Source organism: Ranitomeya variabilis, chromosome 1 (assembly GCF_051348905.1).
Source record: "Ranitomeya variabilis isolate aRanVar5 chromosome 1, aRanVar5.hap1, whole genome shotgun sequence".
Lineage (NCBI taxonomy): Eukaryota > Metazoa > Chordata > Amphibia > Anura > Dendrobatidae > Ranitomeya > Ranitomeya variabilis.
This window is the reverse complement of record NC_135232.1, coordinates 486,704,402-486,718,395: the sequence shown is the minus strand read 5'-3', so window position 1 is coordinate 486,718,395 and position 13,994 is coordinate 486,704,402. Positions and strand designations below refer to the sequence as shown.

Genomic DNA, 13,994 nt, shown 5'->3' with positions numbered 1-13,994 from the left:
ATGCATTCCAAAACGTCACTCCTTCCTTTCTGAGCCCAGCCATGCTCATGAGAAATTTCACAACAAATTTTGTGGTCCAATTTTTCCTGCTACCGTCATGAAAATAAAAAATTGGGTCAAAATTAAAAAATTTTTGAAAAAAGTTAAATGTTCATTTTTTTTCTTCCACATTCTAAAAATTCCTGTGAAGTACTTGAAGGGTTAATAAACTTCTTGAATGTGGTTTTGAGCACCTTAAGGGGTGCAGTTTTCAGAATGGGGTAACTTGAGTATTTTGTCATGTAGACCCCTCAAAAAATATTCCCTAAAAAATATCGTTTTGTAAATTTTGTTGAAAAAAAGAGAATGAAAAGTTGCTTGTCAATTTTTAACACTGATAATCCTAACAAAATATGTTTAAAATATTGTACTGCTGCAAAGTAGACATGTTGGAAATGTTATTAACTATTTTGTGTGACATAACTCTCTGATTTAAGGGTACAAAAATTAAAAGTTTGAAAATTGCAAAATGTAACATTTTGTCCAAATTTCAAGTCATATCAGACTTCTGGTTTGGCCAATTATCCTAAGGCCTCTTTCACACTTCCGTCTTTTCAGATCCGTTGCAATGCGTCATTTTGGGGAAAAAACGGATCTTGCAAATGTGTCCGCAGGAACCGTTTTTTTTCCCATAGACTTGTATTAGCGACGGATGGCCCGTCGCATCCGTCATGCGACGGATCCGTCGTGTTTTGGCGGACCGTCGTCTGGAAAAAATGTTCAATGTAACATTTTTTGTCTGCGTCGGGAAAACGTGTTGCGACGGATCCTGCGGCATATGTCGTTGACTAGAATGGAAGCCTATGGAGGCAGGATCCGTCGTGACGTCATATGACGGAATCCAGCGCTGGAATCCGTTTTTTTTACACTGAGCATGCTCAGAATCAGGAATTTGTAGCCAATTGGCCAGACAGGCCCCAAATCTATATAAACCTGACCTGGGGCGTCACCCCCAAATGTGCCAGAAAGACTCCTGCCAGCCTGAAGACAGCCAGCCAGTCAATATATTGGTTTCCCTATTTTCCAGTAGCCAATCACATTTGGGAGACTCCCCTTTTTAGGCATGGAAAACGGATCCGTCAAAAAACCGGATGAAATGGATGCAACGCATCCAGTATTTCGACGGATCCGCTAGATGGTTCCGTCGAAATACTGGATGTGTTGCATCGGTTTTTCACTATTTTTGACGCATCCGTCGATACGTCGCGCATTGTGACGGATTCAAAAAAACAAGTGTGAAAGTAGCCTTAGTCATGTGACAAGGCTCGTTAAAGGGTCAACATTGACTTGTAGGATTGCTACCTTCCAATAGGTGGCACTAGAGTTCTAGCTCCCTTCCTCTCTGAAGAGACAATTTGCATAATTATAAACATATTGACCGTAGAGTTATTAAATTGTACTCAGTCATGAAGTGTTTGATACTAAAACGAAATCTTTATTCACATATAAACAAATACAAAAACATTAAAAACAGTGCCTCAAAATCAGATCAAACTTTCATATCAAGGTAAGCGAAGGGAGCCACAAGTATACCAAATCTAATTATTCAGGATTCCTACTATTTATAGAAATTTTTTAATAATTACCAGGAGAACATTCCCTTGTAGTCAATGCCACAATTCTCCAGTGACATTTGCAAAATTGCTACTACATATCTACCTAGAAATGCTCTTAAAGGGTACACAAACATCAAAATACCTCAATAAATTTCCCACGGTAAATGCTCAAAATCCCTTTCTAAAGTGATAGTGCGAAATTCATGTCAATGAATGGCACTACATGGGGGGATATACCCAAAAACGCAAAGCCAATCCCTTTTCCAAATTATCAGGGTGGGACCACAAAATATTGCACATTGTCCATATCTCATAATCTCAAACTGCGTTAGTGGAACCCAAAGCGAACAGTCCCACCATCAGAAATCCCACCGGACAAAACCGCAGATCATAGTATCTACCGTAGAACTAACACCTCTGTCACATCTGAAACATCACATGGGGTTATGAGCAAACTGCTCGGTACATATTACCTGAATGAACCCGCTGCTCCCCTGCCTCGTGGCACGCTGCACCTTGACTACCCCGACGCGCGTTTCGTATCCGCTTCCTCCTGGGGGCGTGTCTAAGATCAGGCATCATAGGATACTTAAAGCCCAATCTCACCAATAAGGTTCCTTGTACGGGGATATCCCAGGCGCGTCATCCGGAGACCCTATCCACATATCCACCAATCAAATACAGGGGGCTGTCCCCGGCGCGTCACCCAAAGGCCGCACCCATTGGCCAACATCACCTCCCCCAACTGCCGTACACACCAGGCCAGGCCCTCAGCCCCAGAGGGCGGGAATACGCCAATGAAGCAGGAGTTTGAATGTCATTCGTCATACGGGGAAACACACCCCCCAACGAAAACCCCGCTGTAATTGCCAAAGCGTAAAAATAACGTATAACTCCTTCCTAGCGCCGCCTCCCAGGGTTTATGCATCGATCGTCACAGGGGGAAACAAACCCCCAAACATAAACCCCACTGTGATTGCCAAAGCATTGGGATAACAGATAACTCCTTCCCAACGCCGCATCCCAGCGCCTTGCTAAATAACCAAGGAAAAATTAGAGCCGAGACGGGGGGAGTATAAACAAGAATAGAAACCCATGACAGAATGAATAAAAATAATGGGCAACTAATTCCCAGCACCATCCCTAATATAGGAAATGGGCAACACCTTCCCAACACCATCTCTGAGGACATTTCCTGTATAATACGCTACGCCAAATAGCAAAGATAGCACAAGTAAAAGGAAGGATGTAAACATGAATCATCCAAAAGCCCATATTAGAAATAGGATATACCGAGGCAACACCTAAGCCTGGATCACACAATGGGTTAGTGAGGAGCATCCGGGACCCCCCCTGCAGGACGGGGTGCCAAACAGCATCACCTCCTGTGCGATCCAGGGTGGTGCGCTCCAGTAGGATAAAGATCCCCAATCCCCGTGAAACAAAAGAGGACCACCACACTCACAACCAAAGTGGGGCTAACATCATGATGGCTAGTTGCCATCATAATAGTTAGAAATACGGCTAAGTCCGTTGTTTATTCCAGAAACCTCCATAGGCCATGATGACATACATCTGTCCAGCAAGATTTGGGCCAATATCTGTTAATTCCTTCCCCCACAGTCCAATCTCCCATTGCAAGTCAAACAAATCCCTTATACTTTCAAATCCGTATGTACAGAAAGGACAAGGGGACAGTTTTTCATTAGCACCCAAATTAATCCGCAATTGTAGAATACAAAAAGTCCATCATGTCATTTATTTGGAGCTGTGAATTGGGGATAAAGTCCATTGCATCAATTGTTTGGAGCTGTAAGCTGGGAGACATCACTTGACTGGTGATTACTTTATTGCTTCGGATGAAGTTGAGGACGCCACAGAGCTCACGACAGCCTCCTAGTGTTGTTTCTAAATCACATCCCCTGGTCAGCAATTCTTTGTTATATATAACCACAAAAAAGCAAGTACAAGAACCTGAAAAATAATGCACAAGAATTAAAAACAAGCTATATACAATCTAAAACCATAAAGAAACCTACACCCAAAAACAAGATAAAATAAGTTAGAACGACCGAAGAAAACACATATGTATATATGTACACAAGTGGCCCAAGAATGAGACCAAAGTCATCACAAAAAGGATCCAAGACCCAAATTCTCATTTAATCCCTACGGGGACAGGGTGCCTAACTGATAAATCCATCGGCTTTCAACCTGAGCCAGAATTTTCCCCAGATCTCCTCCTCTGGGGCCCAAACTAACAAGATCTATACCTTTCACGCTCATAAACCGGGGGGTTACAATCATGGAATTTTTTATAATGCCTCGGAATTGTCTTGAGACTCGAGATATCCTCTACCATTTTAGCTCTCTCGATATCTAGGATGTGCTCCCGAATGCGAACTCTTAACTCCCTAGTGGTGAGGCCAATGTATACCTTACAACATGGGCAGGTAGAGTGATAAATCACCCCCTTAGATGTGCATGAAATAAATTTCCTAATTTCAAAGGTTTTAGACCCATCAAAATTAGTAAACCTCTTAGTTTTAACACAGTTGGCGCAAGCTTTGCAGCGACCGCATGGAAAAAAAGCCCATTAAGTTATTGCTAGTACCTTTCTTCTTATTCGGCTCAATGGCTGTGTACCAAAATATCATGAATATTTCTTGACCTTTTAGCTACTATGGCAGGTTTGGGGGGTAGGATTAGTTTCAGGACTGGATCAGTGTGTAAAACTGCCCAATGTTTCTCCACAATCTGGCTAAATTCGAACTATTTATTATGTTATCCCGTGATCAGTCGTACCTGATCCTTGTTGTCATTTGTCGTCTTTGGATTGTTATTGTATAGTAAAGCATTTCTAGGCATATTCTTTGCTCTCACCAACCCCCTCCTAATTGTTTTTTGGCCATAGCCACGATGTAAAAATCTCTCAGCCAGCTCTTCCGATTGAGCCTCAAAGTCAGCCTCATTAGAACAAATGCGGCGAACTCGTAAAAATTGTCTGATGGGAATTCCTCTTATAGTAGAGGGCAAATGTGCAGACTGGGCGTGCAGCAAAGAATTCGTAGCTGTTTCCTTGCGGAAAACATTGGTAATCTCCCCCTCAGGGCGGGCACGTATCTGCAGATCCAAGAAATCCACTGATCTTCCATACTTGAAAGTAAGCTTAACCCCTTCATGACCGTGGGATTTTCCGTTTTTCACTCCCCTCCTTCCCAGAGCCATAACTTTTTTATTTTTCTGTCAATTTGGCCATGCAAGGGCTTATTTTTTGCGGGACGAGTTGTACTTTTGAACGACATCATTGGTTTTACCATGTCGTGTACTAGAAAACGGGAAAAAAATTCCAAGTGCGGTGAAATTGCAAAAAAAAGTGCAATCCCACACTTGTTTTTTGCTTGGCTTTTTTGCTAGGTTATGCTAAAACTGCAATTATGATTCTCCAGGTCATTACGAGTTCATAGACACCTAACATGACTAGGTTCTTTTTTACCTAAGTGGTGAAAAAAAAATCCAAACTTTGCTAAAAAAAAAAAAAAAAAAAAAAAAATTGCGCCATTTTCCGATACTCGTAGCGTCTCCATTTATCATGATCTGGGGTCGGTTGAGGGCTTATTTTTTGCGTGCCGAGCTGGCGTTTTTAATGATACCATTTTGGGGCAGATACCTTCTTTTGATCGCCTGTTATTGCATTTTAATGCAATGTCACGGCGACCAAAAAAACGTAATTCTGGCGTTTCGGATTTTTTTCTCATTACGCCGTTTATGGCGGTTATGTGTAGGTTTGATTTTTTTTATTGATTTATTTTGATTGGGGCGAAAGGGGGGCGATTTAAAATTTTATGTTTTTTTATTTTTTTCACATTTTTTTAACTTTTTTTTTTTTTTTTTTTACTTTTGCCATGCTTTAATAGCCTCCATGGGAGGCTAGAAGCAGGCACAACTCGATCGCCTCTGCTACAGAACAGCGATCATCAGATCGCTGCTATGCAGCAGAAAATCAGGTGTGCTGTGAGCGCCGACCACAGGGTTGCGCTCACAGCTACCGGCGATCAGTAACCATAGAGGTCTCAAGGACCTCTATGGTTACAATAATGAAGCATCGCCGACCCCGGATCATGTGACGGGGGTCGGCGATGACGTCATTTCCAGCCGCCCGGCCGGATGCGGTAGTTAAATGCCGCTGTCTGCGTTTGACAGCGGCATTTAACTAGTTAATAGCGGCGGGTGAATCGCGATTTCACCCGCCGCTATTGCGGGCACATGTCAGCTGTTCAAAACAGCTAACATGACCCGGCTTTGATGAGGGCTCACCGCGGAGCCCTGCATCAAAGCAGGGGACCCGACGTCGGACGTACTATCCCGTCCGACGTCAGGAAGGGGTTAATGTTGACACGGTTCTGGTTCAAATTAGCCATGAGGGCATTGAGATCTGCAATGCTCCCCTCCCACACAAACCAAATGGCATCAATATATCTCATCCATTCCTGGATGAGTTGACTCTGGGGGATGGGATTACTCATGAAGATGTCTCTCTCCCAAGCCCCCAGAAAGAGGTTTGCGTAGGAGGGAGCGCAGCATGCCCCCATCGCATTGCAGTGCCCTGTAACTGCAGATACATGCCCCGCCCAAAAACAAAAACATTGTGTGTGAGCACGAATTCCAACAGTTCGAGCAACAACACAATTAGCTTCCTGTCTAAATTACTGGACTCAAGATACCAAGCTACTGCCCTTACCCCGTCTGCATGCCTAATCGAGGTGTAAAGTGCCTCTACTTCGGCGGTAACCATGACACTATTGGGACCAAGCTGGAGGTTATCCAATCTGCGCAAAGCTGCTGTAGTGTCCTTAATAAAGGATGGTAACTGGCTGACCAAAGGCTTGAGGTAAAAATCAAGGACCTGAGTGACGATCTCACATAAACCCCCATTACCCGACACAATGGGTCTTCCCGGGGGGGTCTATGGGATCTTTATGCACTTTCGGTAATAAATATAGTGTTGGCATCCTTGGATGCATGTTTTTAATTAACTCCCATAATCTCTTAGGGATTGTGCCTTCCAAGAATGCCTTATCTATCATGTCACTCAATACATCCTGAAAATACCTCAAAGGGTTACTGGCCAGTTTTTTGTAGCAGTCTTTGTTATCCAGGAGTTTATAAGCCTGTTTCTCGTACTGGGTGTGGGGCCATATCACCAAATTTCCGCCCTTATCGGCTGGTTTGAATAAGACATCGCTCCACTCTTTAAGAGTATCCATTGCTCTTCTATCTGACTGCCTGACATTGGAATGACCAAACCCACTCCCGGCCAGCTTCTCAATCTCGCCAGTAACCAACTTTGTGAACACCTCCACTGCCGGGCAAATACTAAAAGCTGGAAACTTTTTTGGCTTCCCAACCAAATGGTTTGGAAACCCACTCACCTCCATGGGATTATTTTCCAGTTCTAAAGCTTCCAAATTTGCCAAAGCCTCCCTTTCCTCCTCCGTGTCAAAAATTAAATCCCCTTGCCCCTTGTGATGAAGTTTCTTTAAAATGAGTTTTCTTGAAAAAACATGTAAGTCTTTCACTGATGTGAATGCATCTAAAAAAAAATGAGGGACAAAAGGTAAGACCCTTTTCAAGAATAGCCGTTTGTTCATCAGACAACACGTGATGACAAATTGATCACCTTCATTTTGTCATTCCTTTGATACGGTCTCTTTTTGAAGAAGTCATGAGATTTAGACGTGCCACCATATCTGGTACGTTTATTCCATGGAACAGTTTCCGTACCCTGATTAGAGGTGCCCACATCAGACATTGATGAGGCAGAGCTAATGGAGGTGGCCCTAAAATCCCTCCTTTCCTTTTTGGGTCGTGGATCCTGCCATTTATAAACCCTCTTGTTCTCATAGTCTGACATCCCTCTAGGGATGATTTTTTTGGCTCACATAATTTTCGAGGGTAGTCTTGGTCCACCATACTTTTGTCTTCTTGTGTACATAATCCTTATACTGTTTCATTAAATCTTTTTCATTGCATAATTAGCATATTACCCAGAGGAGCATTGCAGCTTTAAGTCTCCTCATCTAGGCATGCTTAGCATGTCGATCTCCGCAAGGAGAAATGATACTTCTTGGATAACGGTCTGACGCCTCTCACTCAGCCAAACCAGATCTCCGCTTTGCACTGACGAAGGGCAGTACCCCGAAACACAGTCTGCAAATTGAGATTCTAGTTTGGCTATTATCCCAAGTCATGTGACAAGGCTCGTTAAAGGGTCAACATTGACTTGTAGGATTGCTACCTTCTAATAGGTGGCACTAGAGTTCTAGCTCTCTTCCTCTCTGAAGAGACAATTTGCATAATAAGTCATATCAGAGAAATTTTACCACTATCATGAAGTACAATATGCCACGAAAAAAATTTTTTTTCAGAAGCAGCGAGATTACCACCACAAAGTGACACTGGTCAGAATTGTAAAATTTGGCCTGGTCATGAAGGTGCAAACAGCCTTAGGGTGTAAAGGGGTTAAGAAAAATAGTCAGCTCCTCCCAAGCAAGCTATTCAGTGAGAAAAGCAGAAAAATATTAGTATACAATCACATGTCCATAGAGGAAAAGTGAACAAAACTGTGGGTGCTGTCACCCCCAATGAAGGCTATGAGAAAGGGATTTTACAGCAAGTCCAAAAATCCTCTTTTCTCGGCGCTTTATTCAGGAACACCATGGGACATTCCAAAGCATATAAATGTATAAACGTGCAATACAAATCTCTTTAGTAACCTTACCGACTGCTGCTTGTAGCACCTTTCTGCCCAGACTCCACCGTGGTGTAAACCCTGAATTTGGAGAAGTTTTGAGAAAGTGTAGATAGAGGGCCTAGTAGCAGCCTTACAAAGCTGCAGGATCAATGCCTGAGGGCGGACAGCCCTACCTGGGTAGAATTCGCATTGCCCCCTAAAACCTTGTGATTGTGTCGGAATGCCATCAGCTAAACATTTGATCGAACATGGATGGATAAACCTTTACGACTTAAGTCTATGGCCAAATTGTCTATTCTTGGAATGTGGATCACTGAGATTTCCAGGATTCATTGTTCTGCACAGTTGAGAATCTGATACCTCTGCCATTGCTTGACTTTTCAGTCCCACCTTGATAATTGATGGAAGCCACAGCGGTGGCGTTGTCATACTGGATCCGGATTTGGAGACCAGTCAGCTGGTACTGCCTTTGTAAGAGTGCAAGACAAACAGCTCTACAGTTCCAGGACATTGATAGTAATGACTTCATGATTCTTCCATCGACCCTGCACTGTCAGCTTCCAGCAGACTGCTCCCCAACCGAGAAGGTTTGCATCTGTCGTCACAGTCTGCCAGTAAATAGGAAGGAATGATGAGGGGTATTTTTTGGCTGACCACTATTCCTGAATTTCATGCTCTACCCAGCAAAAGAATCTCTCCTCCCTCCAATCACTTCTCCATGGACGCAACTCAGGTACCTCTGCATCAACGGCAAGTTGTCTGTGCAGAGCTAAAGGTGGTGAAGATCAGAGTGCCCATTGAGACCTGCCAAGTAGAGTGGCTTGTGCCAAGTGTGTCTGTGCACTCATCAGTGTAGTTAAAATAATTGATAAAGCTTGACTACAGGATTAATTTAGGAGACTGGAGATAAAATCAGGCATGTAGCAAAGCAGCATATAGTAGGTATAGACTTGTTTCACTCTTTCCCATCTACTTCACAGGTTGGGACCATGTTTAGACTGCTTTGCTGTGTGCCTGCTTTTGTCTTGGATACAGCACAGAGGTTAGGGCAGACCCACAATTTTCAGCATCCAAGCCTTAGTCATGACCACGGCCTGTACCCTGAAACGCGTCAGTCTGCCCTTAATCTCTGATGTCAGTAACAATTTATTTTTTTTTAAATCACTAATAAAAGTGAAGTTTTCTAGTTACCTTTTCATCGCTGCAGCTTTTCTATTTTTCCCCATTTGCCTCAACCTGCACCAGTGCGGCTTCATGCAAGGACTCCATTCCCACCCAGGCGCAGAGCAATAAAAGTGGTGAGCAGCATTTCTTTTTTGGCTAATTATTTTAAATGGTTTTGAGATCAAACTGTTTTATATGTGCCCCGCTTACAGGCTTCATGCATACTTTCTTCTCAGCAATAGAATTATTATTGTTGTTTGCCTATCTATCTAGTACACCTGAAACCATGATTTGAAGCACTATAGTGTTTCCTGCTGTCAGCACAACCTCCTGAATTGGTCGGCGCTGATTAGAGGACTCGCATACTGCTTCTTCGCATAGATTTATTTCAGAAAGAATATGAAAATCTGTATTGTAGTGGACAATATTTTGCAGGACACAAAAAGCAACAGAACAACCAATAACTGGTCAGTTTTAAATATATTAAACATAAAAGCAAACAACAGTCATAAGTGTACATCATACATTTATTACTGAACAACCCTCTCTCAACTCCAAAATTGGACACAAGGGGTAAAAAAAAAATAAAATAAAAATAATCAAAAAGAAAAATCATTGCACTACTTAGTAAAGCATTACTAGTAACTCTCATAAAAAATGTACAAATTTTGTTAAAAATTTATCAAGCCTTCAAACGATTTGGTTACAGATATTTATAATACATTTAAAACTACATGTCATGTTAAATGATACGATAGAGAACGATTTAAAGAAAAATATGAATCCAATAAAATTAATAAGCTTTCATTGGCAAATCTGAAAAACACATAAATAGCAAAATGAGGTAACTGTAAATGTACCAAGAGGGGAGAACAGGCAAAAGGCTCCTTTCCTGTAAGGCCTAACGATTATTCAGTTCAAAACATTTATGGGGAAGGGCAGGATAAAAATACTGTAACAGTGGCAAAGAAAATATATATATGTGTATATATATATATATATATATATATATATATATATATATATATATATATATATATATATATATATATATATATATATATATATATATATATATATATATATATATATATATATATATATATATATATATCTCTCAAAACCCTGAACATCTACAGGCCTTGATAACCACTCTTAGACAAGAAACATTAAACATGAAAAAGCAAAGACTTCATGCAAAATGAAAGGTAAATGCAAAACAAAATACCAGTTGCTGAAGCCAACAGTTGATTTAAAAAAAAAAAAAAAAAAAAAAGGTAACGGAGTGGTAGATGACAATATGTATTAATTCATGTGTGGGTCAGGCACTACTGCAGGCTAGGGCTAGAGGCATCAGATCTAGAACATATGGCAGTAACAACTGAGAAACATCCTCTGGCTCCTGGATAGGTTGGTCTTTAGAGAAAATTAAAAGAAAAAAAGGGAACTTTGTAATCAGTCCGAGCTGGTTCAGAACACATGCATGTGTGCTTTTTATAGATGAGGTCTATTCAATACATTAACCACAGAAAGAAGCAAGTAAGCATATGTCTAACAAGAGACCCATGCAAAAAAAGAAAAAAAAAATGATATAAAAGTTAATTCCAAAAACTTTCCAGGAGTACCAGCCTCCAGAGTGCAAAAACCCCCAAAAACTAGTGACCCTGCTCTTTGAACAATTTGCGGAAAAGAAATAAAGGAAAAAATAAAATAAAAATCAGTAAATTGCATTGTGCCAGAAAGTGAACATAATATTACATGTGTACCCTAGACTTTGTTTTTTTCCTTTATTTTATTATTTTTTTCTTCATTTTTGCATTTATCTCAGTCTATGCTAGAAAAAGTGCGATGCTTGCATGCTTTAATAAAGTGAATATTGAGTGTAGTAGTGTTATTAAGTCTATACAGGTAAAAAAACGTTTGCAATATATAAAAAGTATTCGTCGCACTATAAGAGGAGTGTGGTAGACAACATCTGCAATTATATGGTTTCATAAGGTTAATAAAAATGTGACATGACATCCAATGGCTGGTTAGTTTAAGCAAAGGTTGATTTAGAAGGATAGTAAAAGCAACTTTTCTCCATTTGGTTTGATTATATTGTGGATTTTACAGGATTTTTTTTTTTGCTTTTTTTTTTTCTTAAATGGTGTTGATTTTTTACTTTTGGGTAATGGAGGCAACATTGTGTAAAAAACCACAGGCAAATTGTGCTTTTGTTTTAGTCCACTGAACCACAAGCTGGGATAAAAGACAAGCAGCATGGAATAACACTGTCTGGAGAACCAGAACTGTGACATGTGGGAGGGTCAGACATGCATCACTAGTTAGGGGACACACACACACACACATATATACAACTTAAAGCTGGAACTGGCAGCAAAATACGGCAATATCGGTATTTGTGCTGCTTGTGCTATTGCAACCAAAAGTAGTAACCATTTAAGTAGCAAAAAAAGTTACATCACAAAATGTATGCTACAAACATTTCCGGGTGGGTTACCAAATCTTTTGTTTTGCCCACTTATCTTGTGCAAGTAAATATAGGTATTAGACAAGCACCACAGCCACTTCCACAAATGTGGAGAATCAGTAAGTTGTCCAGTGGCGCATGCCATGATTTCTACAGAACCCAACAGGAAACAACTAATTACCGCTAATTACTAACATGCAGTAATCACAAAAATTTCACTGATGGTGGATTGACTGGTAAGAGTACCACTATTTTATTGATAATGTTAATGTAAAAAATTAAAAATGGGGGAAAAAAAAAAAGCCTGCCTCATACAAGTGTCCTTTCTACATAATTTTATAATCCAGGACATCGATCAGCTTTGCTGACTATGTACGAGAAGACTGATTTAACAATGCAGTGTCATTAGTATCTGGCAAGGAGACTGGAGGAAACTTACTGTGAACCATCATTCTCTGAAGGCAGCCATTTCTTACAGCACCTTTCAATATACAAGGAGTCCCCAAAGTCTGGACACAGGCAAAAATACATATCTTCAAGAAATTAAATGTATTAATATTGTATTCAACTGGAATATTAAACATCATCTTCAATATGATTTCCAGCAAAGGTTGAGGCGCTTTGCAAAATTCTATTACAGTTAATTAAATTATTTTAAATTACAATTAATGAGCATTCCTGTGTCCAGATTTTAGGCACACCCTGTACATCAGCAGGTGAGGACCATGACTGGAGCAGATTTTGGCTTCCAACCAGCTGAGATACAGATTTGCATACCTTACCTAGAGGCGCTATTGCCTGGTAAATAAGGAACATGGGAAACAGAACAATGGACCAACTAGGGTGTGAGGTGGTGGCCTCGCTAGAACATACTGTATGAACGTACGTAGCATATTACACAAAGAAAAAACAGATTCTTAAAAGACCACTCGAGACATAGTTCTCCTGAAAGCCATGCTACTTTAGAAAGAAATAGTTACTTTGATTGGACTCTAGAATTATCTTACCAACTAAAGTAAGACGTAGGCCAGACCACTGGTCTAATATCTTAAAGTGACAGTAACAAATGTAAATTTAGGTCAGACTCATGACTAATATGGATGCTAAAATGCACCCGCATAACACTTATCTGAAACTGGCCTTAAAGGGTTTGGATACTAATGTTTTATGCATGGCCTATTGTATGATGGACCATCAACATATGACTGGTGGTGTTGCGACACCCATACTGATCAGCCGTTACTGAAAGTGTTTGGAAATTTTCCAATGGTGCTGGAACACAGCAGCTCTATTATTTCTATAGTGGCCACGACTGGCTGCTGCAGATCCACCACCCTATCATTTGAATAAGGGGTGGATTTGCTGTGACCACAATAAAAATGACAGTGCTGCTGTGTTCCGAAACCATCTGAGGACCTCCAGCCACCGGCAACAGCTGAGCGGCAGTGGTGCTGGGTGTCTCACCACCCCCAATCAGATATTAATGGCTCACATTTAGCTTAACTTATATGCTCCCTGGAAGCCTGTTCAGAAAGAAAACCAAGCAAAACCCCTCTGCATATATTTTTTGTAGAGTGTTATTCCCGTTATTCCTTACAGCACTGACCTGCTATAGAAGTGACTTAGGGTACCGTCACACAGTGCCATTTTCATCGCTACGACGGCACGATTCGTGACGTTGCAGCGTCGTATGATTATCGCTCCAGCGTCGTAGACTGCGGTCACACGGTGCAATACACGGCGCTGGAGCGATAATTTCATGACGTATTTGCGATGTAGAAGCCGTTGGTTACTGTGCGCACATCGTATACAACCTGTGTCACACGATGCAATCATGCCGCCACAGCGGGACACTAGACGACGAAAGAAAGTTTCAAACGATCTGCTACGACGTACGATTCTCAGCGGGGATCCGGATCGCAGTAGCGTGTCAGACACAACGATATCGTAACGATATCGCTAGAATGTCACGAATCGTGCCGTCGTAGCGATGAAAATGGCACTGTGT

At 41.2% G+C, this 13,994-nt stretch overlaps 1 protein-coding gene across 7 annotated transcripts in view; it reads right to left on the bottom strand.

The window, feature by feature from the left end:
* Positions 1–1,456: 1,456 nt before the first annotated feature.
* RNF38 (ring finger protein 38) overlaps positions 1,457–13,994 on the bottom strand; it is a 425,742-nt gene continuing 413,204 nt past the window's right edge. For 3 of the 7 annotated variants that reach the window (XM_077251699.1, XM_077251727.1, XM_077251708.1), the window contains one exon: positions 11,659–13,607. The gene's annotated coding sequence lies outside the window, so the exon portion shown is untranslated. Of the gene's footprint in view, positions 3,570–8,903; positions 8,958–11,658; positions 13,608–13,994 lie in introns of those variants that run through there. The other 4 variants (XM_077251735.1, XM_077251718.1, XM_077251683.1 and 1 more) reach the window with 3 other exon arrangements.